The sequence below is a fragment of the Lipotes vexillifer genome, unplaced genomic scaffold, assembly GCF_000442215.2.
Source record: "Lipotes vexillifer unplaced genomic scaffold, Lipotes_vexillifer_v1.1 scaffold1715, whole genome shotgun sequence".
Lineage (NCBI taxonomy): Eukaryota > Metazoa > Chordata > Mammalia > Artiodactyla > Lipotidae > Lipotes > Lipotes vexillifer.
In genome coordinates, this window is record NW_006795232.1 from 58,523 (window position 1) to 84,076 (window position 25,554).

At 34.9% G+C, this 25,554-nt stretch overlaps 1 pseudogene; it reads left to right on the forward strand.

The window, feature by feature from the left end:
* Nucleotides 1-15,372: 15,372 nt before the first annotated feature.
* LOC103089922 (NADH dehydrogenase [ubiquinone] 1 alpha subcomplex subunit 13 pseudogene) lies at nt 15,373-15,813 on the forward strand (annotated as a pseudogene).
* The last annotated feature ends 9,741 nt before the right edge of the window (nt 15,814-25,554 follow it).

The window sequence follows — 25,554 nt, forward strand, 5'->3', positions numbered from 1 at the left end:
AAAAAAAGATATATTTCAAAGGGGCAGGCAAAGAAGTTACAATGAAAGTTTTCCTAAAGTAAATGCTCTAAAAAAAAGGGAATTCAGGGCCTAGAGGCAGGAAGAAGGCTGCCAGAAGTTTAGTCAAGCTGAGGGGAATGTTAAGGTTTTCTTTGTCAACATTCAGTTTGTAAGTCTGATTATTAAAAACAACAACAACAACAACAAAAACCCAGGATTATCTTGGGTAAGCTCCTTAACCTTTCCTTACCTCAGCACTCTCATCTTGAAATGGAGATTTTAATAACTGATTTTAATATGTTGTATTAATTGTGAGGTTTTAATAAAATAATGTAGATAAAACATTTAACTCCCTGGAAGATTATTTTCCACTCAATGCTACAGTTGTATTTTTTTTTAATTACTGTAAATGTTTTTACTCTATAATACGATTTTATTTGCTTTATACAATGTAGACCTACCACTCTGAAATGTTTACTCTATGGATATTTTAAAACAAAATGAAAAGAGAAATCAACCAGGTGCTTGGCATTAAAGCAACACAGCTATTATCTTCTTGCTAGTTAATCACTAGCAAGACAGTTGATGTTCTGTCATGAAAAAACTTTTGACCTGCTCAATAACATTGAAATCTGTTTTGACCATGAGTATAAAAAACATAATAATTTTCACTTTTAAATGTGTGTTTTCATTCTAATGAATATGTAATCTTGTGTTTTAATACATAATTGTTGTTTTTCCTTATTATATTTTTGGCACTGGGAAACACAGTATATCAAATCCTATAGTTGTTAAGGGACATTAGAAGTTTCATCATCTGCTGTTTGCAATGTTCATAGTTCCAAAGTTAATAGTCTAATTCATTAAACAAAATACAATCAAGGTAAATATGGTGTTAAATTAATGGTCCCAGTCTTATGAGGTAACTAGATAAGTAAAATATGTTCTCTTTTTCAAAAAGAGTGCTAGTTTTTTGCTGTACATGACCTCTTTTAAGAAGCCAGATGATGAGTGGGATAAATACTTGAAATTTAAAGGTATAAAATGTATTTAAACATAGGATTGGGGCCAATGCATGTGGCCCCTATATATATATATGATTGCTTAGTCCCATGAGCTTTTACACTACTTCTATGTGAAAAATTCACCAGAAGGAACTGAGTAGGAAATATAATAAGGATTGTCCAAACCATATAGATCTGACTGTTTCTGAAGCCTAGAGTTCAAGGACCAATCTAGCCCAGAGTACAGATCTGTATGAACAAATAATAAAATCTTATTACGCTCAAATGGAAATCTTCCATCTCTGAACATATTTTATATGCTTATTTTAATAGACACATTAGCGATATAATTTCTCAATATGTCAAATATGATTCAATTATTCCTATATGAAATGGGTCATTGATGATTGCTCATGATTTATTCAGGAATTTAGTAGTTAATATTTGACAACCATCAGTCTATTTCAGTGAATATTTTCTAAGTAATTTCTAAGTATCCAAGTATTACACTTTAAAGATTGTTCCAGTGAGCCAACTGATATCTTCTGAGCACCTTATTCTCTTCAGACTGGTTTATTAGTTGACGTAAGAGGAATGTAAAATAACTTGTATGCTAAGTTGTAGGTAGAATAATGGCCTCCCAAGAATGTCCATGTCCTAATCCCCTAATGTGTGAATATGTTACTTTAAATGGAAAAAGGAACTTTGCTCATGGAATTAAGGATCTTGAGGTGAAGAGATTATTATTTCTAATTACCTGGGAAGCCAATGTAATCATAAGGGTCCCTATAAGAGGGAGTCACAGGGGTCAGGATCAGAGAAAGACATGTAACAATGGAAGCAGAGGTCAGAGTGATACAGGACCATGAGCCAAGCAAGGAAAAAAGTTGACCTCTAGGAGTTGGAAAAGGAAAGAAAATCCATTTCCATTTAGAACTTCCAGAAGGAACACAGCCCTGCTGACACCTTGATTTTAGGCCAGTGATACTTCTGAGCTACAAAGCTGTAAGATAATAAATTTGTGTTGTTTTAAGTCACTAAATTTGTGGCAATTTGCTAGAGAAACAATGGAACAAGAATACATGCAGCATCCAACCGCAGGACCTGTGAGCTAATCACAGAGACAGAAATTATACCTAAAAAAAAAGTATGAAACAAATTCTAATGCATTTAAAGAGGAAACAAGTGTGTCCAGAGACCACCAATATCTTTTATGATATACTGCTTGAATGAGATAGACTTTAAGTCAAAATTAGAAAAATTAAAATTAAAAATATGTAAATAGAATATGTCTTCATCTCATAAAATGTCACTAATCCTGCTACTTTCCAGGTCACTTCATTCCCCACTAGACTGCTGGCATCCCAAACTGCATCTCTCAAGTACTCATGGACTTTCTCATCACACATTTGTTTTCAGTACTCTCTTAGAGGCCTTCTGTCTAAAACGCCGCTTGAACCCTGAGTTATGCTGTTACCATGGCTGCTGTTTTCCTGCAGGACAACCCTGATGACATGGCTCAGGATGTTGGTTCCCAGTACTACCTAAGCTAAAACAAATAATTGGGTAGCAAAAGTGATGCTGTCTTCTACTGAGACCTCACAGTGCCAGAGCCACATAGTTTTTCTATTAAGATACAGCAAACTCCCCCTCTTTGTTAACTCCTAAATAGTGTCAGTTGTCAAAAACTGAGTGAAAATATCTCATTCAACTTCTGGCTTCTATCCCTATCTGTACATGATTAGGTTGGAGCCAGAAAGAAAGGGACTATCTAACACAGATACCATCCTGTTTAGCCCATTCTAATCTAGGTCCACATTTAGCACTGGAAAGCAATAAAACCTCCATTCATTCTTGAACCAATATTTTTGCTATAAATTAAATTATTGGGTCTTCCATTTTCTTGCAGAAAATGAACATTTCTTAGAAGAAGAAAACAGCTGAATATAAAACAAAACAAAAATATCATGCTTTAAGGCAATAGGGGGCTTTTGAGACAATCAGAACTTAAGGATAGAAGATCCTAGAGAAAAGGCAACTTGGGAGATGGAATATGCCATTCCAAAGGCCCATTCTTAGGAAAGGGAGAGATGATGAAAATACTTCAGTGAGAGGATTTCAGCTAAGAAGTAAAGAAGTTAGCATAGCTTTTGGCAGTCTCACAGGGCTGGGTAAACAAAAATTAGACCTTGGAGCTATCAAGATACACAGGAGGTAGGGAGCACAGATTTTCAACAGAAGTGCAATTAAGTAGCCGAACCACATATTTTCTGCCATGTGAGGCATTTGCTGAAGTTTTAATTTGCACCAGGAAAGAGGTCAAGACATCAGGCAAAAAGCTGCTAAAAATGAGCAGTGGATTTTAATATTGCAGAGGAAAAAATGTGAGATGGAGAGCTCACCAAGACAGAGTCCCTAGTAAATAAAACAAGTTCTCAGTTGGAGAGGGCAAACAGGAGATGGTCATTGACTTTAAAATAACTGTGGCCAACTACATCTTTTTTTTTTTTTCTAAATTGGATTAAAGTGATGACCTCATTCATGCTGTCTGCCGGAGAATAGTATAAACTCACACGCAAGGAATATATTATCAAACAGACGTCCACAGTTTTTATAAATAATTTCCACTTTTCAATCATGAATTTCCAAACATAACAACCGTAACAAATTGAACAACAAATTGAACTAAGAGAGAGGAAACAAGAAAGACAATACATAGACAAGATGAGCCAGTTATTGCAATTTTCAGAAATGAATATTAAAGTATCTACAGTTAAATGTTCCATGAAAATGTACTGCACAGTTGAGAACTTCCCAAAGAATATGTTATGTTTAAAAAAAAAAAACTGAAAAAACATAATAGTTGAAATTAAAGACTTCAATGAGTTTAAAAGTAAGCTAGACACTGGACTTCCCTGGTGGTGCAGTGGTTAAGAATCTGTCTGCCCAAAGCACAGGGAGATCAGCTCCGTGACCACCTAGAGGGGTGGGATAGGGAGAGTGGGAGGGAGACGTAAGAGGGAGGGGATATGGGGATATATGTATACGTATAGCTGATTCACTTTGTTGTACAGCAGAAACTAACACAACATTGTAAAGCAATTATACTCCAATAAAGATGTTAAAAAAAAAAAAGAATCCACCTGCTAATTCAGGGGACACGGGTTCGACCTCTAGTCTGGGAAGATCCCACATGCCACGGAGCAACTAAGCCCATGGGCCACAACTACTGAGCCTCTGCTCTAGAGCCCTCAAGCCACAACTACTGAGCCCATGGGCCACAATTACTGAAGCCCGCACATCTACAGCCCGTGCTCTTCAAGAAGAGAAGCCACCGCAATGAGAAGCCCACGCACTGCAACAAAGAGTAGCTCCCACTCGCTGCAACTAGAGAAAGCCCGCGTGCAGCAACAAAGACCCAATGCAGCCAAAAATAAATAAATAAATAAATAAATTTATTTTAACAAAAAGTAAACTAGACACAACAGAGGAGAGGAACAGCGCGTGCAGCCAAAGACCCAATGCAGCCAAAAATAAATAAATAAATAAATAAATTTATTTTAACAAAAAGTAAACTAGACACAACAGAGGAGAGGAACAGTGAAAAATTGGTTAGAAAAACACAGCCAGGATAATATACAGAGGCAGCAAAAAAGATGGGAAAAATTCATAAAAGGCTTATATCTTATGGGCAAAAGGCCTGACCAAGTATATTTATGGTGCCATAAGGAGAGCAAAGAAATAAGGCAGAAACAATATTTGAAGAGATACAGAATAATTTTCCAAAACATACAAAATACTTCAAGCTACGTATTCATAAATCTACAACAAACACAAGTAATGTAAATTAAAAGAAATCAATAATCAGATCCACAATAACAGACATGCTAATGATAAAAATTCAAAGAGAAAACTTTCAAAGCATTTAAACACTAAAGACACATTACCTTCAAAGAGCAATGTAAGATAAGTGACTGATGAAAAGAAATGATGGAAAACAGAAGGCATCTTTCAAATTATAAAAGAATAAACCTCTAATATAAAATCTTATAGTCTTCAAAAAGAATTTTCAGTAGTGGAAAGAATATTGATCTCTTTAATGTACTTTGAAATGCAACAGAATAAATAAAATGGATAGGGTTTGAATGACTGGAGAGATAATGTAATAAATCAAATATAGTGAAATATTAATGGTCATATATACATAGTAGCTATACTTATTTTTATCATGAAAATCTGTCCACATTGTTCTCTGTTTGAAATTGTTCATAACAGAGTGTTGAGAAGGTGTTATTCTTCTGACACCTTTGATTAGGTCCTGAAAATTGTGACTAGTTATTCAATTTTTATTGTAAAATAAGATTTTGTTTGTGATTTGACGGGTAAAAAATAACAAATACCCCTCAAATATGACAAAATTCTGGTATTTTAAATAATTCAAAGTTTCTAAAATTTTGTAAGGAAATTTGTCTAAGAGAAATTTTTCTTCTCACTAAGAGCAAAACAAGAAATGCCTTTTCATGAATGAGAACCTTATTTTCTACTTTCATCCCAGACACCAATTAGTAATATGAGTTGATCTTGAGCTTCAAAGCAGAAAGCAATCAGTTATACATAGTTTCATAAAACAAAGTATAAGCCAAGCAAAGACAAAATTAACAGCACTATTAGCCTAATTCAAAGCTGTGATATCTCATGACAAGACATGTGTCCTTAGAAAAGTAAAGAAAGACAGTGATTTATAATAGAACTTTTAATTTTATTGAGTTAGAAACCATCAGAGTCATGAGGTCTTCTAGTTAATTGATTCTATCATTTGAATGTGTTGTACATCCTGGCATGAATTGATATTCTTCTTCTTCAAAGGCAGATCCTAAATTGACCTCCATATTAAGTAACTATGCACATTAAAAATCCCAATGCTGTTTGAAAGCCACTTCCTTATACAAAATTTGTTTAGTTCACACATATGGAAATTTATCTGTAAATTTACATGTAATTTTAGGACTCACTTATTTAGAAGAAAAAGAAATTCTAAAATGTCTGTGGTTGTTAAAAAATATCTGAGAACTTATAAATCAGTGTATTAAGCAACACATAAGCCTATGACATGGAAATATTACTATTAAATTGATTGGTATAAAGATTTGCCATTAAACTGTTTTTCATAAAACTAAAGCTAGTCATTTTAAATGGTTGAATCTAATATAATATTTTACAATAGCAACAAGCTGACATTATTAATACTGTTTGGTATTTTTATTTCAACTTAAATGGAGGGGCAATTTCTTTTTTTTACAGCAGTCCTATGATTATTTATTAGGAAAGAAACTTAACTTAGTTCTTGTTATAGAATAATTTGAAAGACTTGTATAAAATATACTCAAGTAAATATTTATCTACCTTTCCATTTTTATATTTTGCTACTTTATTTACATCCACTCTGAATTCATGGAGGATTTTCTGCCTTTCTGCCTTTCTCTGATCTTCTGACCAAAGGATGTCCATGCTTTTATTTTACTCATGTAGTTTTCTATCTCCAGTGCCCTCCCCATTACTTCATTTTAAGAGGGGCAAGAGAGGACACCTAGAATTTTGTCATATGTGAAGCCTTCCTAGAATTGTTCACTCAGAACTGATAGTCCCGTCTTTGTGCTCTCACACTAAGACTTGATTTAATTGTGATTGGATATATCTTACCTGCACCAGTGGAGTGCAAGTTCCTTGAGGTGAGAGAGCATGTCAATTTATTTGTATGTAATTTTCATGGTCAGCATATGGCTGTATGCACACACAAAGTGCTCATTGAATTGGATATTGCTACTAAACTACAGTGCATTCCAAATACTAGAAGTACTGTAGCACATCTCCCAAAGGCATTTTGTTTACACATAGAATGTTCAGTTATCTGCTGGTGTTTTTTTTTCATTTTTCTACCACACATTTCCTATTACAGTCAGTCCTCTGTATTTGCCTTTCCACATCTATGGATTCAACCAAGAGGAGACTGAAAATATTGGGGTGTGGTGTAATTCCAGAAAGTTTCTTTTCTTTATATACATATATTTTTTATTTAATTATTTATTTATTTACGTATTTTGGCTGCGTTGGGTCTTCACTGCTGCTCACGGGCTTTTGTCTAGTTGTGGTGAGTGGGGGCTACTCTTCATTGAGGTGTGCAGGCTTCTCATTGTGGTGGCTTCTCTTGTTGCGGAGCAGGGTTCTAGATGCGCTGGCTTCAGTAGTTGTAGGACGCAAGCTCAGTAGTTGTGGCTCACGGACTCTAGAGCACAGGCTCAGTAGTTGTGGTCCATGGGCTTAGTTGCTCTACGCAGCATGTGGGATCTTCCCGGATCAGGGCTCAATGCCATGTTCCCTGCATTGGCAGGCGGATTCTTAACCACTGTGCCACCAGGGAAGTCCTCCAGAAACTTTCAAAAAATAAAACTTGAACTTGCTGTGCACCAGCAACTATGTACATAGCATTTACACTACACTTACAACTATTTACATAGCATTTACATTGTAATAGCTATTATAAGTCATCTAGAGATGATTTAGAGTGAGTATATAGGAGAATGTGTGTAGTTTATATACAAATACTACACCATTTTATCTAAGGAACTTGAGCATCTGCAGAGTTTAATATCCTCGGGAACCAATCCAGCAGCTACGTATCTTGCCAATTTGTGTCAGAAAATGTTAAAATGTTGCCTTCTTAGTGATGAACTAAACTATAGGGATGTTAAATACTTACTGTGACAACAGAAGTGAGGGAAACTAAAAGGGACAGATTAATTCCATTGGAGGGATGAGAGGGCTGGATCTCCCAACAGAGGTGACCTGATATAGTCCCCAAGGCCAAGTGCTTTTCCCCTCTTCTAGTTTAGAAACTTCAGGTTCTTTGTGATCAGAAGACTAACCTGACTCTGCCCAAAAGGATGAGTACAACACTCTACTAACTGAATCAGTCTATGCTGATTTACTCATCAGATTATGTGGCTCCTTCCTAGACTATTCATTCCCCTTGCACCAGAAGATGAGACAATAGAACTTTAACCATTCAAAGCATACCCTGAAAATAAAGATCTTCTCATCAACTGCAGCAAGCCACTTTCAGTTGCTCTTGAATTTATTGGCAATTCGTCTCCAAGGTGACAAGATTTGAAACTTATACTTCACAGGAATTTGAATTCTATTACTTTCAAGATCAACAACAACTCAGATTTGTGCAGCTGGGTTGGAATTCCCTCTGCCAGAGTGTCTAGAGTGTTGTGAAGAGAGGCAATACAATAATGTACCATATCCTTGAGAAAATGCTGAAGGCAACTTAATGGTAAGAGTATATAAAACAGACTAGGCAATTATCTTATCTCTCTCTGAAAATTTGTTCTTCCTCTTGCCTTAACAAGATAAAAAAAAAAAATTTCTCCTTCTTGCTCATTTCCAAGTATCATTTGGTAATTAAATTTTACATATGTTTTTCATGCCTTTGTCTTAGGTTTGTTGAATTGAAGTTAATTCGAAAGGTTTGATCACTTTGCAACAACTCATTGATCTGTATCTTTATGATATGTATATTTGTGTGTACTTACGGAATAATTAAACAAGAATTTTTCAAAATGATATATAATTTTTATATATCAGTAGATTTACATATAGATATAGACATGTAGATAGATCATTTATACTGACAAGGGTTATATGTTATCTAATAAAGAAAAACAAGTTGTGCAGTAAGTATAAATTAATCCCATTCTTGAAAATTATTATATTGCATTATATTATATTATATTACATTACATTATATGTATTCATCTATATGTACATTTATCTACAAGGAAACAAAGGAATTTTTAACAGTTATATTTTGGAGTGGAATTGAGAGAATTCAGGTAGAGGATCTTTCTTGGAGTTTAATATATATTTACAAGTAGTGTAATTACTGATGTAGTTGTATTTTACCTTCCCACTATTGATTCCCATTTGTGTGATTTGGTCTATGTTACCTTTTTTCTCTTATCTTTTGAATTAATCATATATATATATATATATATATGTACACACATATATATGATTATATATGTTTCTTATATATATGTACATATATTTTTAAAACTTCTATTAAATTATTACTTATGCATTGTTTTACTTTTCTTTAAGTGATTATGTAAAGGGCTATAACATCAACCATTATTTTATCACTGTCTAATAAAAATCATGTTTATATCTTTCCCACTGTTGCTAGAGTGCTAAGATTATTAAATTATATCCACCTTGGCACTTTTATTGCCTTTAGTTTAACATAAGGTTAAACTCATAAGAGCAATATAAATATAGTTTGTGTTTGTTCAGTCAATACTTATTTATATTTGCCTATTTATTTACCATTCTCAGTTTTCTTCATTTTCTCCTATGTTCCCATGTTTCCACTGGTATTTCTTGAAAATCCTCTGAATAAAGTCATTTCTTTATGTATAAGCTTGCTTCACATTTCCTGTTTTTCTTTATTTGAAAACATCTATTTTTCCTCTTTATTTTTAAATATATTTTTCTCAGTATAGTTGGCTGTTATTTGTTTTTAGCACATTAAATATTTCATACCACTGCCTTCCGTATTCCACTGTTTCTACTGAGATGTCAACATCAAATATTTCTTTATTCAGTAATTTTTTTTCTTTCCCTGTGTATTTTCAAGATTTTCACTCTGTTAGTTTTCAGCAGTTTTATTATTATGTGTAGAAGTAGTGTGTGTGAGTGTGTGTGTATTGATACCACTTTGAATTTGGCGAGCTTTTTGAATCTGTGTATTACATCTTTGATCAATTTTAGAAAACTGCTCTGCCATTATATTTTCAAATATTGCTTTTTCTCCACTCTCTCACTCTTCACCCAAAAAACTTGAAAAGCATGTATGTTAACACATTTGACTGTGTCTCACATGTCTCTTACACTATTTATTCAATTGTCTCTTTATGTTGTAGGTTGAGTATTTACCTCTGAACTTCAATATCAATTTCATTTGTAGGTCTGCTTTTGTTGTACATTTTTCTCATTATTAGCCACATTTTATTATCTCTTTTATTAATTTTTAGAAAGAGTCAGTCTACATCAAGTTTATCCCTATTTTCTCTGCATGGTTCTTTCAGGTCTAGGAGCTTCTTTTCTCTTAGTCCTGTTATTATATGTCTGAGCCATTCTTGGGATCCCAAGTTAGCCCTTGAGCTTTCTAGCCCATGCAATTTAAAATTTTATAAATATCTCTAAGGAAGACAGTACTTAAGATTGAGGCAGGATCTCTCCCCATGTGTATCTATTTTCCCCTAAGAATGGGGAGCCTGCAAGATAGTGAACTTTCTTATTGTTAAGCTTTTGGCTTAGTTTCCCAGCCTTGTATGCAGCTCTACAGATCAGAATTAACTTCGAATTTGAGGCCACTGAAAGATTCACATGTCATTCTAGCCCCAAGTTTCTGCAAAATGCATTGCTGGATTATCTTTCTCCTTGTGAAATGTATCTGTTTGGGACAAGCTTGATCCTCAGTCCACATGCAGAACCAGCAAATGTCCCAAGGAAAGCAAAACAGCCGGCCATCCTCAATTCATCTCAAAGCAGTTTTCTTTTCTCTGAATTGTAGCTCATCTAGGCCTTATTGCCTACAAACACCTCTGATACCTTTAAAAATATGATTTTGTAATTTATCTGGCTTTATTATTTGCTGTAACAGTAGCATTACCCTGCCACAAACTACTGTATCTTACCTGGAAATGTTCCTGTTGAGTTTTTGGACTAATATGTAGATAAAAATTATATAGCTCATTGGTACTTCTGTAGATAAGTTCTAGATAGGATTTGATTTTCAGGCTAGGTTAGGATTAGATTACCTTAATCCTCTCAGAAATTAAATGCTTCAGATTTATTTTTAGTGACAGCTGGTTTATTTCTAGTTTAGCATTACTTCTTGGATTATAGTATTTTGGATTCTAGTAGAAAATCCTGGATTAAAGTTTACCAGCGCCTCTATAACATGACAGCCTCTAATTTTTATTCTATCTGTCTCATGGTATGATGAAAGTATACTTTGGACCCTCAGATGGTCAGCATCAGATTTCTGCTTAGCTTCTCATCTCAGGAACACTTTTTTTTTTTTTTTTTTTTTAAGTAAACTGGAAAAATTCTTCAACAGAAAAAGTGTTTCCAAATGTCTGACTCATTTTGCTTACCTTCCTTACTCTCTGGGAATTATAATTACAATATGTCTTTGCTGTTCTTCTGTGCCATCAAACTTATTTTATCTTAATTTTTTCCCAGCTTGGCTGCTTGCTCTCAGTGAATGAATTTGTCCAACACAAATTATTGTGCTGCTTTCAAATTGATTATCATGTATTTTAATCCTATTTCTACCTTCAACCACACAATACATTATAAATAAAGTCAATGTGTATTTTTTATTGTATTCTACACATTTATAATTTTCTATTTTATTCCCATTCCTTCTATTCAACTATGTGTTTTATTTTTTCCTTAAAAAAGCCTCTAAAATTTCCTTTACCTTAATCATACTGTTAACTAATTCTTTGCAAATGAAACAGTATGCAAATGCAATTCTCTGCAATTATTCAGAACAACCCATTGGAAAAAATGACTGAGGCTAAATTTAGCCGAAAATTATATTTTTAAACAATAGAACAAAATACTAATTTTTTTGTTTACACATGATGTCTAACATTTATAATTATTAATCTGTAAAATTATTACATCTTTGGATAATGGAAATAAACCTATAATTCATTTGATTAAAGAGATTTCTAGAAATCTTTGAAACATGATTATGTGATTCGTCTCAAATAGGAAAACAAAATACTTAAAACAGATTTATTTAGTTGAAAAAAAACCTTGAATTATAATCATGGTGTATTTTACAATATATATTATTTTTGAAATTCATTTTAGAAGCCTAGCTTCATTATTCATGAGAGAGAAATCACTTCAAAGTTTGTTTCACAAGGAGGAGTTCTGATCCTTCTCATTAACCTCTTTTTCCTCTCCCCCAATCTCAGTCCTTATACATTTTAACGTATCTCTGGTGTTATTGATGTACATTAGTCTTCAAATTGAAATGTCATAAGCCACTTAAAATTCTCCTCAATTCACATTAAAGTAAGTGGTTATCTCTGGGCAGCAGAATTGTTAAGAGATATAAAGAAATGGAATTTGTGTTTACTATATGCATGTTTAAATAATTGAATCAATAAAACAAATGTATAATATTTATATAGGATATAAAAAATTAAATTAAGTTGTCAAAATTCCTCTTTATCCTAGTAGTTTTCTGGAAACTTTCATGATTTCTATAAGTAGAATTAATTGACACTCTTATGCTTTACCAAGTGGATCACATCCTTGAAACTATGTGCATAACTCATTGCCCTCTAAATCAGGCATGTATTTTTTTTATATTAACAGCACCTAAACTTGTCTGAATTGACAAGTTGTTACTGACATTATAAGAAAAGCTTAGAAACCACAAAACACAAGAGAAGAAAAAAGGATTCTATTGATAAGTGGATTCTATTGATAAATGTAAAGTTTATGTTATGTGAATTATACCACAGTTTAAAAATATATATATTTTTGTGGCTTTTAAATGTGGATGACAACTTGGGAGCTATATTTAGAACTCTCTCTCCCCCTCTCTCTCTCTCTCTCTCTCTCTATATATATATATATATATATATAGAGAGAGAGAGAGAGAGAGAGAGGGGGAGAGAGAGTTCTAAATATAGCGGGGGGGGGAGAGAGAGAGAGGGAGAGTATTTTCTCCTTTGAAGGAGATATAGTGGCTTGCCTGGTTATTCTGTCTTAATGATTATTGCATTTTTTTTAAAAGAATTAAATTTGACAATTTCACAGTGTATATCTTTATTTCATTTATTATTTGGTTAGCTCTTTTAAAATATTGACTAATACATACATCAGTGAAATTTCCTTTAGTATATCAATGACTATTGTCTCTGTCTCTTTTATTCCTGAGTTTTGGTTCTGTGTTTCAACCATTCATATCTACATTCTTCTCTAAGAACATTTTATTTCTTTTTGTCTCATTTTGATTTGGGTGTGATTTCCCAAAACTATTGTTGAAATCATTGGTTTCACTTTCTCTAGTTTTTAATCCTACTCTATCTGGCTTCTATTGCCATTTTAAATTCTTCAATGACATAAATTTTTTCACCCTACCATATTTCCATATTTCCTCCAATGTCCTGTGCTCTCAGACTGTAATTTTATGCAAACAAATAAATACTGTGAGAATATCTAAACAATTTATGTTCACTTGGGAATGTGTGTGTGTGTGTGTGTGTGTGTATATATAATTTTCACATATAAATATTTGTTTATTTACATTTTTGTTTCAGAATATATATTTTAAATGTTTATCTTCATGTTTTCATATTCTTATGGGTGGCACATGTATCCAAGCCATCTGTTAAGTGTGAAAAATTATATGAGTATTTTTACCATTTCCTACTTATGTGTGCAAAATTCTCCTGTCAAAATTTAAATTGAGATAATGAATGATGTATGGATATCTATTCTTTTACCTACCCTTTCTTTTTTCTTTTCTTTTTTTTTTGACATTAGCAGTGTGATGGTATATGAGGAATATTGTTGAAATTCTTAACATCTGCAGTCAGAAAACTTGATTTCTGACGTATTGTTTTGTCTCTCTCATCTTTGTTTATGTGTCTTATAACAGGAACCTGAAGTCCATCCAGCTCTGTTGAGTTCAGGAAGTAAACTGAATTAATTGGTGTTTACCCATTCTAAACTGCTCCACAGATTTATAATAAATCAAACATACTGGAGAGCAATCAGCTTAAAGGCCTATAACCCACACAAAAGTTTTTGTATTTGTCAGGCCAAGTAAATTTCTTTCATCCAAGGTTTTCAAGACATTTTGTGATAAAATCAAGGGGTGAGCTCTCAGCTCACCTATCAGTTTCCCTACCCTTCAATACTTACCAGTCCCAATTAGGGGATTCCTTCTATATGATATTATAACTATAGTGAAACAAGATTTAAAAAATAATATTGAATAATCATGGAATTTCTTTTCTTACCCAGGAAAACCAGGCTTTTAATGGTATTTCTTTGAAGCAGAGAAAAGCGTTCTACATATAATGGTTCACATCAACCAAATAAAGTACTGATGTCTCTAGCCTTTGCTTTCCAAAATGGAATAGTAGGGTTTTCAAAATATGTCCCCACTTACTAGCCACTATTCTAAATAAAAGGAAACACATAAGCCAACTTTTGGTATTCTCCAATTGGACTATATCTGTTAGGCATCTCTTGAAGCCCATAGGATATGATGGGACTGCAGTGGGTTGAACAGTGCCCTCCCCCAAAATTAATGTCTGCCTGTATCCTCAGAATGTGACCTTATTTGTAAATAGGGTCTTTGTGGATATAATTAAGGTAAGGATCCATATAAGACCATACAGAATTAGAGTAGGTCCTAAATCCAATGAGAATGTCCTTATAAGAGACAGAAAAGGGAGAAGGCGGCCATGTGAAAATTCATATGAAGACTGAGGCAAGGATTGGCTCCAAGATAAGGAACACCTTGAACCATCAGAAGCTGAAAGAGGCAAGGAAGTATTCTCTCCCACAGCCCTCCAAGGGAGTATAACTCTACTGACACCTAACAGTTTGAACTTAGAGCTTCCAGAACTAAGAGAGAATAAATGTCCGTTGCTTTAAGCCAACAAGTGAGTGATAACTTCTTACGTGCATCCCTAGGAAACTAATATAATGCCCTGATCTAAAATTTGCTATTTTGTTCATTTCTGTATCTCTCTGAGAAGAGTTTGTAAGCTCGTTCTTCTACTACCAATCTTTCTCAAGGACTCTCTTTTAATTTTTAAAGGTAATTAACTTAAGGTCCTGTTTTCAAGCCTTAAAATCAATTTAAAAACTCATAAGAAAGTTGGTTTAATTTTTTGAAAAAAAGTTTAATTTTGGTTGTGTGGATGGGGTTTGATGTATACTATGTAAGTCAGTGATTCCAATCTTCCGTTTGTAAGCGCAAACGCACTTCTACCAGTAAAAATACTCATTTCATATCATGATTTTTCAGCTCTGTTTAGAAGTCTTAGTAAGACAGAGATAGGCTACTAAGATGGATATTGTAAATAAATAAAATACCAACAGTCATTTTTATGTTCTGCCAGGAGGACTTTGTTCTCCCTTATTTGTTAATCACTTGTCTGTAATGAAATTAAGTTCCCTACTTGGAATGTAATGTTAAGTTCTGAATTCAAATTTTAAAGAAACAGAAAAAAGAAGGATTGAAGGCCCTGCAAGCATGGTGTTGTCGAAGGGGAGGCAGGACATGCCCCAGCTGGGGGGCTACAGCCCTATCAACTACAAGCGGAACCTTCCGCATCGGGGGCTGTTGGGCTACAGCATGGTCGCCATGGGCATCGGGACCTTGCTCTTTGTGTACTGGGGCATGATGAAGTGGAACTGCGAACGCAGGCGCCTGCAGATCCAGGAGTCCGAGGCCCGCATTGCACTGATGCCTCTGTTGCAGGCAGAGAAGGACCGGAGGCTTCTCCAGATGTTTCGGGAGAACTTGGAGGAGGAGGCGATCATCGTGAAGGGCATGCCAGATGGGAAGGTAGGTGAGTCCGTGTTCCACACAACGTGCTGGGTGACCCCCATACTGGGCAAGCTCCACGGGCTGCGCATGTGCACAAACGAGGAGCTTCTCAACACCACCTCCGGCTTCAAACAGTACACCTAGGGGCCTGCGCCCTTCAGACCACTGGACCCCCACTGCCTCCCCACCAGGAGAGAATAAACGCTCTGGAGACTGGCAAAAAAAAAGATAGAAGGACTCAAAGTCATTTTACATGATGGAAGAAATGGGATATATGTACCTGTGTACATGCAAACTTTGTAAAACAGCTTAACCTCCTTCTGTTTGGCCTTCAGATATAATGAGATGATTAGGAAGTAGACGATTCAGAAAAAATAATAATTGACATAAAGTTAATGAAAAGGATTTTCTAATGGACTGAATTTCCTGAAAATGGAAGGCACTAGGAATTGCAGTGGGGAATCTGTTACTAGATTAATAGTTTCTAACAGTGAGTGCCTGGAACTCCATTCTGTGGCTTAAAACATGGCAAATGTATATCTACTAACAGGTTGTAGATGTGTTTGACTGTAACCTCAAGAAATAAAGGAAAACAATAGAAGCAAAGAATAAAATGTATGTAGTGCTTGGATTATAGAAAACCTTGGATGCAAGATTAAGTGTTTCTGATTTTTCTCTAAACAGTGGGGCTGGGATGTGATACTAGGAGTACTTCTTGAAGTTTTTGCATAATTATGCAATCAAAATACATTACAATAAAATGAACATGATGATAAAATTAAAGATAGTGTGAAACAAACTCCAACTTTCTTACATTTAAAAGTGTGTTTTTTTTAACATATTTGGTTTTAACAGATACTTTTATTCCCTAAAAATTTGCTGTAGTACATTCTCTCAAGAACTGAAAGAAATGGACATGAAGTCAAGAAATATATCAGGGTTAGGAAATAGAGACATGGAAGGAGAATAATAAACAGGCAAACTAAAATAGATAGAAATGCAATCAAATACACTAAGAAAAATGTCCACAGGAACTCAGTAGAATCTCATTTTCTTGATTCACATATTCTATTGCTAATCCTTTGAAGCATCAAGGGTTGGGAATTTCTATTTCTCAGGGAAATTATAAATTTTCCTAGAGTCTACAGAAAATCATATGAGCACAGAGAAGTAACAATAAGATACTACACAGGGCTGAATGTGATGGCTTAGTTAGTGAGCTTACTACTAGCTGTTACTTTTAATTCATAACAATGAGAAAATTGGCTCATATGTTATAGCATAGTTACTGGGAGAAAAAAAGGGGCTCAGACACAATTTTCTATGCCTTTTGAAGCTGACTTTAGCTGGGTTGTATGATTAGTTTTGCCTGGGGGTTAGAGAACTGTTGAATATTCTGGCAGTACTAGGGCTCATTTGGCTTTCTCTATAAGATATTGGTCAATTTCAGCCTTATCTGGCAAAGACTAAGGTTGCAATTTATTTTATTTTATTTCTTAAATATTACTTGACACTTTTCCTTTTTCCATTCTAAGATCAACCAAGAATTTTACACAAAATGGAAAAACACAATGCTCTCTCCCTGTGGTGACTTCTTGGTTTTTTAACAAAGGCCAGTTGAGCAGCAGGGAGGCATGTTAAAGACAGGACTTTCCTGGCAGGTTTGTAAATACATGAAAAAACAGGCAATGCTCATGCTTTTAATACTCAAGAATAATTTATAAATTAATTGTACTAACTCTCTGAAAATTGTATTTATTCAACATTACTGTGTCACAAGAACTATATTATTTAGGTGCTAGAAACGAATTGCACAGCCTAACCTCAAAGAGCTTACAGTTAACCAAAAAAAAAAAAAAAAAAAAAAAAAAAAAAAAAAAAAAAAAAAGTAGACATATAAATATAAATCTATATTTAAAGATGGTATAATAATTTCACAAAGGGTATGTCACATCCAGTAAGTGTTGGGATCATAGACGGATTCAGTTAGGAAGTGATATTTGAATTAAATTTTGATGACTTTTTGATGGAAGACATTAAGGAAATAGAGGGAAGGACATTCCAATAAAGGGGAAAACATACACTAACACACATAGGCAGGAATGTCCAGACTGGCATTAGGAAAATAAATTAGGAAAGTTAGATTGTCTGGAAAGTAGGATCCATAGTAATAGAAAATATTACCTCAACTTGCAGCCTGGATTAAGCCATGAAATTATGTTAATAAGTATTTCATTACAACTGTAGTAAACTTTTAGAAAGGAATTCATGAGCCAACTCAAGATCTGCTTCTCTAAAGAAGACTAAGCTCTCCAGCCTGCATTCCTAATGTCCATTTCTGATTTCTCATATGTCTCATAGTTGCTATTTGGCCCTTTTGCAATCAACATTTCTCCTGATGTTCACATAATTCAACCTCATTTCCTCATAGAGCATCTGAAATCCTTCAGCATAGGGATATCTTCTTTCAAAACTTTTAAATATTCATCACAGCATTTGTCACAAAATACTTAGTAACTCATCCCTAATGATGGGATTTGAACAACTAAACAAGTTTGCTTACTTCAGTAATTTAAACCTCAGCATGCATTAATATGTGCTAGGTAAAGAGAATGTACTTTCACATTATATTTTGATGTGCACTTTTTTTTTTTTTTGCGGTACGCGGGCCTCTCACTGTCGTGGCCTTTCCCGTTGTGCAGCACAGGCTCCGGACGCGCAGGCTCAGCGACCATGGCTCACGGGCCCAGCCGCTCCGCGGCATGTGGGATCGTCCCAGACCAGGGCACGAACCCGTGTACCCTGCATCGGCAGGCGGATTCTTAGCCACTGCGCCACCAGGGAAGCCCTGATGTGCACTTTTTATCTTTGAATACTTTCTGAAAGGTGATATGCACCACTGCTTGCTTATCTTGAAATCCCACGTGTCATAACAGAAAGCCAGATAATAAACATTTATCAAGAGACATGCAAGTAAATTGCTTAACATAGTATTGGGGTATAGAAATCCTTTAACTAAATGTTGCCTAGGATTATGATTATTAATAGTGATCGTGGTAGACACAGTAATAGTAGGAATAGTAACAGTGGAGGTGGTAATTCAAAGATATTTGAAGAGGTAAATAGTCAATATAAATAAAGTCAACAAAATATGGATCATATTATAATAAATACCACATTACTATATTTTATGAAATTTTAACTTTTAATAAACGTTTTAAACATATTAACAAATGCTGCATTAAAAATAAACCAGAAATATTTCATTTTGACTTGTATTTAAACTAATTTTTATAAATCTTTTGTTTTATGCAAAAAAAAAAGTAACACTTTTTGTATAGCACTCTTTTTTGGATCATCATGGCCAATGAAAGGTATGTTCAAAATTTTGTAGTCACAGAATAAAACTATTTTTTCACAGCGCCTATAATAAAATTTTACAACAAAATTTTTATTCAGCAACACAATATGGTGCAGTTTTATGTTTCCTCTTATTGTCAAAATGTATGGCTTATTCCAAATGATATTTAAATCTCCTTATTAATAATCCTTATTGTCTGCATAGAACATACATTTTTTATACCCCATACAGAGAAAATTTTTAGTGTTAAACAGAAAGTCTATAGGAATTTTCTGAATGAACTCAATGTTGAATTTAAAATATGCATATATTGCAAAAGGAAAATTATAGCTGAAAATGGACCATTTTCATAGCTTTCCAACAAAAAAGCTAAATGGTTTAAACCTGTATCTCAAAGAAGCAATCCACTGATCATCATTTCTCTAAAGCAAGAGAGAAATCTATGTTGAATACTATTTGAAAAGCAGTTAAGGACTAATTACAGAGAATTAAATCAAATCATGTCTTTTTTTTTAAATTTTAACCCATTTAGTAGCTGAAGTAGTTTTCAGGAGTTACTAAATTTTAAAAACCTGTGGGGACAACTAACTGCTGAACAATCATTGATAGGAAGACACTGGAACTCACCAAAAAAGATACCCCGCATCCAAAGACCAAGGAGAAGCTGAATTAGATGGTAGGAGGGGTGCATTCACAATAAAATCAAATTCCATAACCACTGAGTGGGTGACTCACAGATTAGAGAACAAGTATACCACAGAAGTCCACCCGCTCGAGTGAAGGTTCTGAGCCCCACGTCAGGCTTCCCAACCTGGGGGTCCGGCAATGGGAGAAGGGACTCCCAGAGAATCAGACTTTGAAGGCTAGCATGATTTGACTGCAGGACTTTGACAGGACTGGGGGAAACAGAGACTCAACCCTTGGAGGGCACACACAAAGTAGCGTGCACATCGGGAAGGAGCATTGACCCCATAGGAGACTGAACCAGACCTACCTGCTAGTGTTGGAGGATCTCCTGCAGAGGTGAGGGGCAGCTGTGGCTCACCATGGGGACAAGGATACTGGCAGCAGAAGTACTCCTTGGTGTGAGCCTTCCTGGAGTCCACCATTGGCCCCACCAAAGAGCCTGTAGCCTCCAGTGCTGGGTTCCTTCAGGCCAAACAACCAAAAGGGAGGGAACTCAGCCCCACCCAACAGCAGACAGCAGATTAAAGTTTTACTGAGCTCTGCCCACCAGAGCAACAGCCAGCTCTACCCACCACCAGTACCTCCCATCAGGAAGCTTCCACAAGCATCTTAGATATAGCCTCATCCACCAGAGGGCAGACAGCAGAAGCAAGAAGAACTACAATCCTGCAACCTGTGGAATGAAAACAACATTCACAGAAAGACAGACAAAAGGAAAAGGCAGAGGACTATGTACCAGATGAAGGAACAAGACAAAACCCCAGAAAAACAACTCCATGAAGTGGAGATAGGCAACCTTCCAGAAAAAGAATTCAGAATGATGATAGTGAAGATGACCCAGGACCTTGGTAAAAGAATGGAGGCAAAGATCAAGAAGATGCAAGAAATGTTTAACAAAGACCTAGAAGAATTAAAGAACAAACAAATAGAGATGAACAATACAATAAGTGAAATCAAAAATAACCAAGAGATTACTGGAGAAATCAAAGAAGAAATCAAAGAATACCTAGAGACAAATGACAACGAAAACACAATGATCCAAACCTATGGGATGCAGCAAAAGCAGTTCTAAGAGGGAAGTGTATAGCAATACAATCCTACCTTAAGAAACAAGAAAAATCTCAAATAAACAATCTAACCTTACACCTAAAGGAACTAGAAAATGAAGAACAAACAAAACCCAAAGATAGTAGAAGGAAAGAAATCATAAAGATCAGAGCAGAAATAAATGAAATAGAAACAAAGAAAACAATAGCAAAGATCAAAAAAACTAAAAGCTCCTTCTTGAGAAGATAAACAAGATTGTAAACCTTTAGCCAGACTTATCAAGAGAAAGAGGAAGAGGACTCAAATCAATAAAATTAGAAATGAATAAAGGAGAAGTTACAATGGACACCACAGAAATACAAAGCATCATAAGAGACTACTACAAGCAACTCTATGCCAATAAAATGGACAACCTGGAAGAAATGGACAAATTCTTAGAAAGGTATAACCTTCCAAGACTGAACCAGGAAGAAATAATAACTATGAACAGACCAATCGCAAGCGCTGAAATTGAAACTGTGATTAAAAATCTTACAACAAGCAAAAGTCCAGGACCAGATGGCTTCACAGGTAAATTCTATCAAACATTTATAAAAGAGCTAACACCCATCCTTCTCAAACTCTACCAAAAAATTTCAGAGGAAGGAACACTCCCAAATTCATTCTATGAGGCCACCATCACCCTGATACCAAAACCAGACAAAGATACTACAAAAAAAGAAAATTACAGACCAATGTCACTGATGAATATGGATGCAAAAATCCTCGACAAAATACTAGCAAACAGAATCCAACAACACATTAAAAGGATCATACACCATGATCAACTGGAATTTATCCCAGGGATGCAAGGATTCTTCACTACATGCAGTCAGTCAATGTGATACACCATACTAACAAACTGAAGAATAAAACCCATATGATCATCTCAATAGATGCAGAAAAACTTCGACAAAATTCAGCACCAATTTATGATAAAAACTCTCCAGAAAGTGGGCATAGATGGAACCTACCTCAACATATTACAGGCCATATACAACAAACCCACAGCAAACATCATTCTCAATGGTGAAAAACTGAAAGCATTTCCTCTAAGATCAGGAAAAAGGATGTCCACTTTCACCACTATTATTCAACATAGTTTTGGAAGTCTCAGCCATGGCAATCAGAGAAGGAAAAGAAATAAAAGGAACGCAAATTGGAAAAGAAGAAGCAAAACTGTCACTGTTTGAAGGTGACATGATACTATACATAGAAAATCCTAAGGATGCCACCAGAAAAGTACTAGAGCTTATCAATCAATTTGGTAAATTTTCAGGATACAAAATCAATGCACAGAAATCTCTTGCATTCGTATACACTAACAACGAAAGTTCAGAACGAGAAATTAAGGAAACAATCCCATTCACCTCTGCAACAAAAAGAATAAAATACCTAGGAGTAAACCTATCTAAGGTGGTAAAAGACCTGTACTCAGAAAACTATAAGACCCTGATGAAAGAAATCAAAGATGACACAAACAGATGGAGAGATATACCATGTTCTTGGATTGGAAGAATCAATATTGTGAAAATGGCTACACTACCCAAAGCAATCTATAGATTCAATGCAATACTAGTCAAATTACCAATGGCACTTTTTACAGAACTAGAGCAAAAAATCTTAAAATTTGTATGGAGTACAAAAGACCCCAAATAGTCAAAGCAAGCTTGAGGGGGAAAAATGGAGCTGGAGGAATCAGACTCCCTGATTTCAGACTATACTACAAAGCTACAGTAATTGAGACAATATGGTACTCGCACAGCAACAGAAATATAGATCAATGGAACAGGATAGAAAGCCCAGAGATAAACCCATGCACCTATGGTCAACTAATCTATGACAAAGGAGACAAGGATATACAATGGAGAAAAGACAGTCTCTTCAAAAAGTGGAGCTGGGAAAACTGGACAGCTACTTGTAAAAGAATGAAATTAGGACACTCTCTAACACCACACACAAAAAGAAACTCCAAATTGATTAAAGACCTAAATTTAAGACCAGATAGTTTCAAACTCTTAGAGGAAAACATAGGAAGAACACTCTTGGACATAAACCACAGCAAGACCTTTTTTGATCCACCTCCTAGAGTAATGGAAATAAAAACAAAAATAATCAAATGGGACCTAATGAAACTTAAAATCTTTGCACAGCAAAGGAAATTACAAACAAGACAAAAAACAACCCTCAGAATGGGATAAAATATTTGCAAATGAAGCAACTGACAAAGAATTAATCTCCAAAATATATAAACAGCTCATGTAGCTCAATATTAAAAAAACAAGCAACCCTATCAAAAAATGGCCAGAGGACCTAAATAGACATTTCTCCAAAGAGGACACACAGATTGCCAACAAACACATGAAAACATGCTCAACATCTCTAATTATTAGAGAAATACAAATCAAAACTACAATGGGGTACCACCTCACACCAGTCAGAATGGCCATCATCAAAAAATCTACAAACAATAAATGCCAGAGAGGGTGTGGAGAAAAGGGAACCCTCTTGCACTGCTGGTGGGAATGTAAATTGATACAGCCACTATGGAGAACAGTATGGAGGTCCTTCAAAAAACTACAAATAGAACTACCATATGACCCAGTAATCCCACTCCTGGGCATATACCCAAAGAAAACCATAATTCAAAAAGACACATGCACCCCACTGTTCATTGCAGCACTATTTACAATAGCCAGGTCATGGAAGCAACCTAAATACCCACTGACAGATGAAGGGATAAAGAAGATGTGGTACATATATACAACAGAATGTTAATCAGCCATAAAAAGGAACAAAACTGGGTCGTTTGTAGAGAGGTTGACAGACCTAGAGACTGTCATACAGAATGAAGTAAGTCAGAAAGAGAAAAACAAATACCATATGTTAATGAATATATGTGGAATCTAGAAACATGGTACAGATGAACTGGTTTGCAAGGCAGAAATAGAGACACAGATGTAGAGAACAAACATATGGACATCAAGGGGGGAAAGTGGGGTGGGGTGGGGTGGGATGAATTGGGAGACTGAGATTGACATATATACACTAATATGTATAAAATAAATAACTAATAAGAACCTGATGTGTTAAAAAAATCAGATCAGTATTTGCCTTAAAAATGACGGAAATGTTCAAAATTTTGTTTGTGGTGCTGTTTACACAAGTATATACAAACGCCAAAATTCATCAACCTGAAAACTTAAGATAGCTGCATTTTATTTCATGAAATTTATACCTTAATAAAGTTGATTTTTATGAAAGAAAAAAAAAAACTTGTGGGAAAGAGAGATTAGGATAAAATCAGGGAAGAAAATAATTTCACAGTGCATACAACTTGTATAACACCAAGCCCCATTTCGAATTATTTATAATGCCAAGTTCCTTTATCAAATGTGATTTTCCCTTAAATGTTCTGAGAAAATGTTTTACAAAGTCACTAAAGCAAAGAATTTTCAACTAGGTTCTCTAATACTACTACTACTAATAAATCTAGTAAAATAATTGGATGCAATTTCTTCAGGCATACACTTTTGTTTGTGTGTTTGTGTGACAAATGCGTGAAATTTAGAAGAGCAATGCAGCAACTATTTCCTCATCTCAGCTGGAGCCATAACTCTAAGGTACTTGAGAGGTACAGAGATGAAAGAAGCAATCCTTAGGAAGAGCCTTATGATAAACTATCTTTAGTCTCAAAACTCCTTTTGTACCTACCTTTGCAAACTTATATGGGTTCATCTGATGCATTTTTGTTGTGCTTCTACTCTGGGCTAAATACTATGCTTGATTCTTTGGATAAAGTGAAAATAGAATAAAGATCATCCTTTCCAAAAGCCCATAAACCAGTTCAGGACATGGTTTTCAAATTGTTTGTGAGCACCAGACTGAAAAGTGTAATAACATGGCTTCCATCCAGGGCCTAGGCCAATTACAGAGCCAGTAGCTGGAAAGATGTATAAAAACTGTCATTTTACTTAATTGCTATTATAAACTTTATGTTATTTTTTAATTGAAAAATCAACTTCCTTTGAATTCGGATCAGAAGCACAGTGAAATTATTTTTCCTAAACACCTTGGTACTCAGTCAGTCTACAAAGAAAACAGAAAGAATAAAGCTGATGTCTTTTCTCTCTGGAGACATCTGCCTGCACATTTGAGGTTCTTAAATACTCCTTTTTTTACTTCTAGCTTTCACTTTCCATTATAGATTATCTTCAGGGAATGTTAAATAAAGGAATGAAGGTTCATTACATTATGCTCCAAATCTACACTATTCTTATTTACTCAGATGAGAGCAATGTTGAGAGAAGTGGGCTTTGGCTCATTTTACAGGGTTGCTTATATACCGCACCATGGGGTTTTGTTCTCTCAAAAATATTCTGAGATATTCACTTAAAATTGTGGCATTCCCTTAAAATTCCTTTCCAGAAAATCCTCTAGTATTGTGAGTTTGGGGTTTCCAAGGTCACCTAATTTTGAGGATAACTGTCACAATTTAAAGGCACTTTTAAAAATAAAGATTTTTACTCTTGCTGAGAATTTTAACACAGTTTTAGATAGAAGCTTACTTGCATGCAAATTAAACTTTCTGATTCTAGTCTTCGGAGTGTTATGGGGACCAGAAATATTCAATATCATTCCTTTGAAACTGCAGCTTTTTTTTTTTTTTTTGCTGTACACGGGCCTCTCACTGTTGTGGCCTCTCCCGTTGCAGAGCACAGGCTCCAGATGCGCAGGCTCAGCGGCCATGG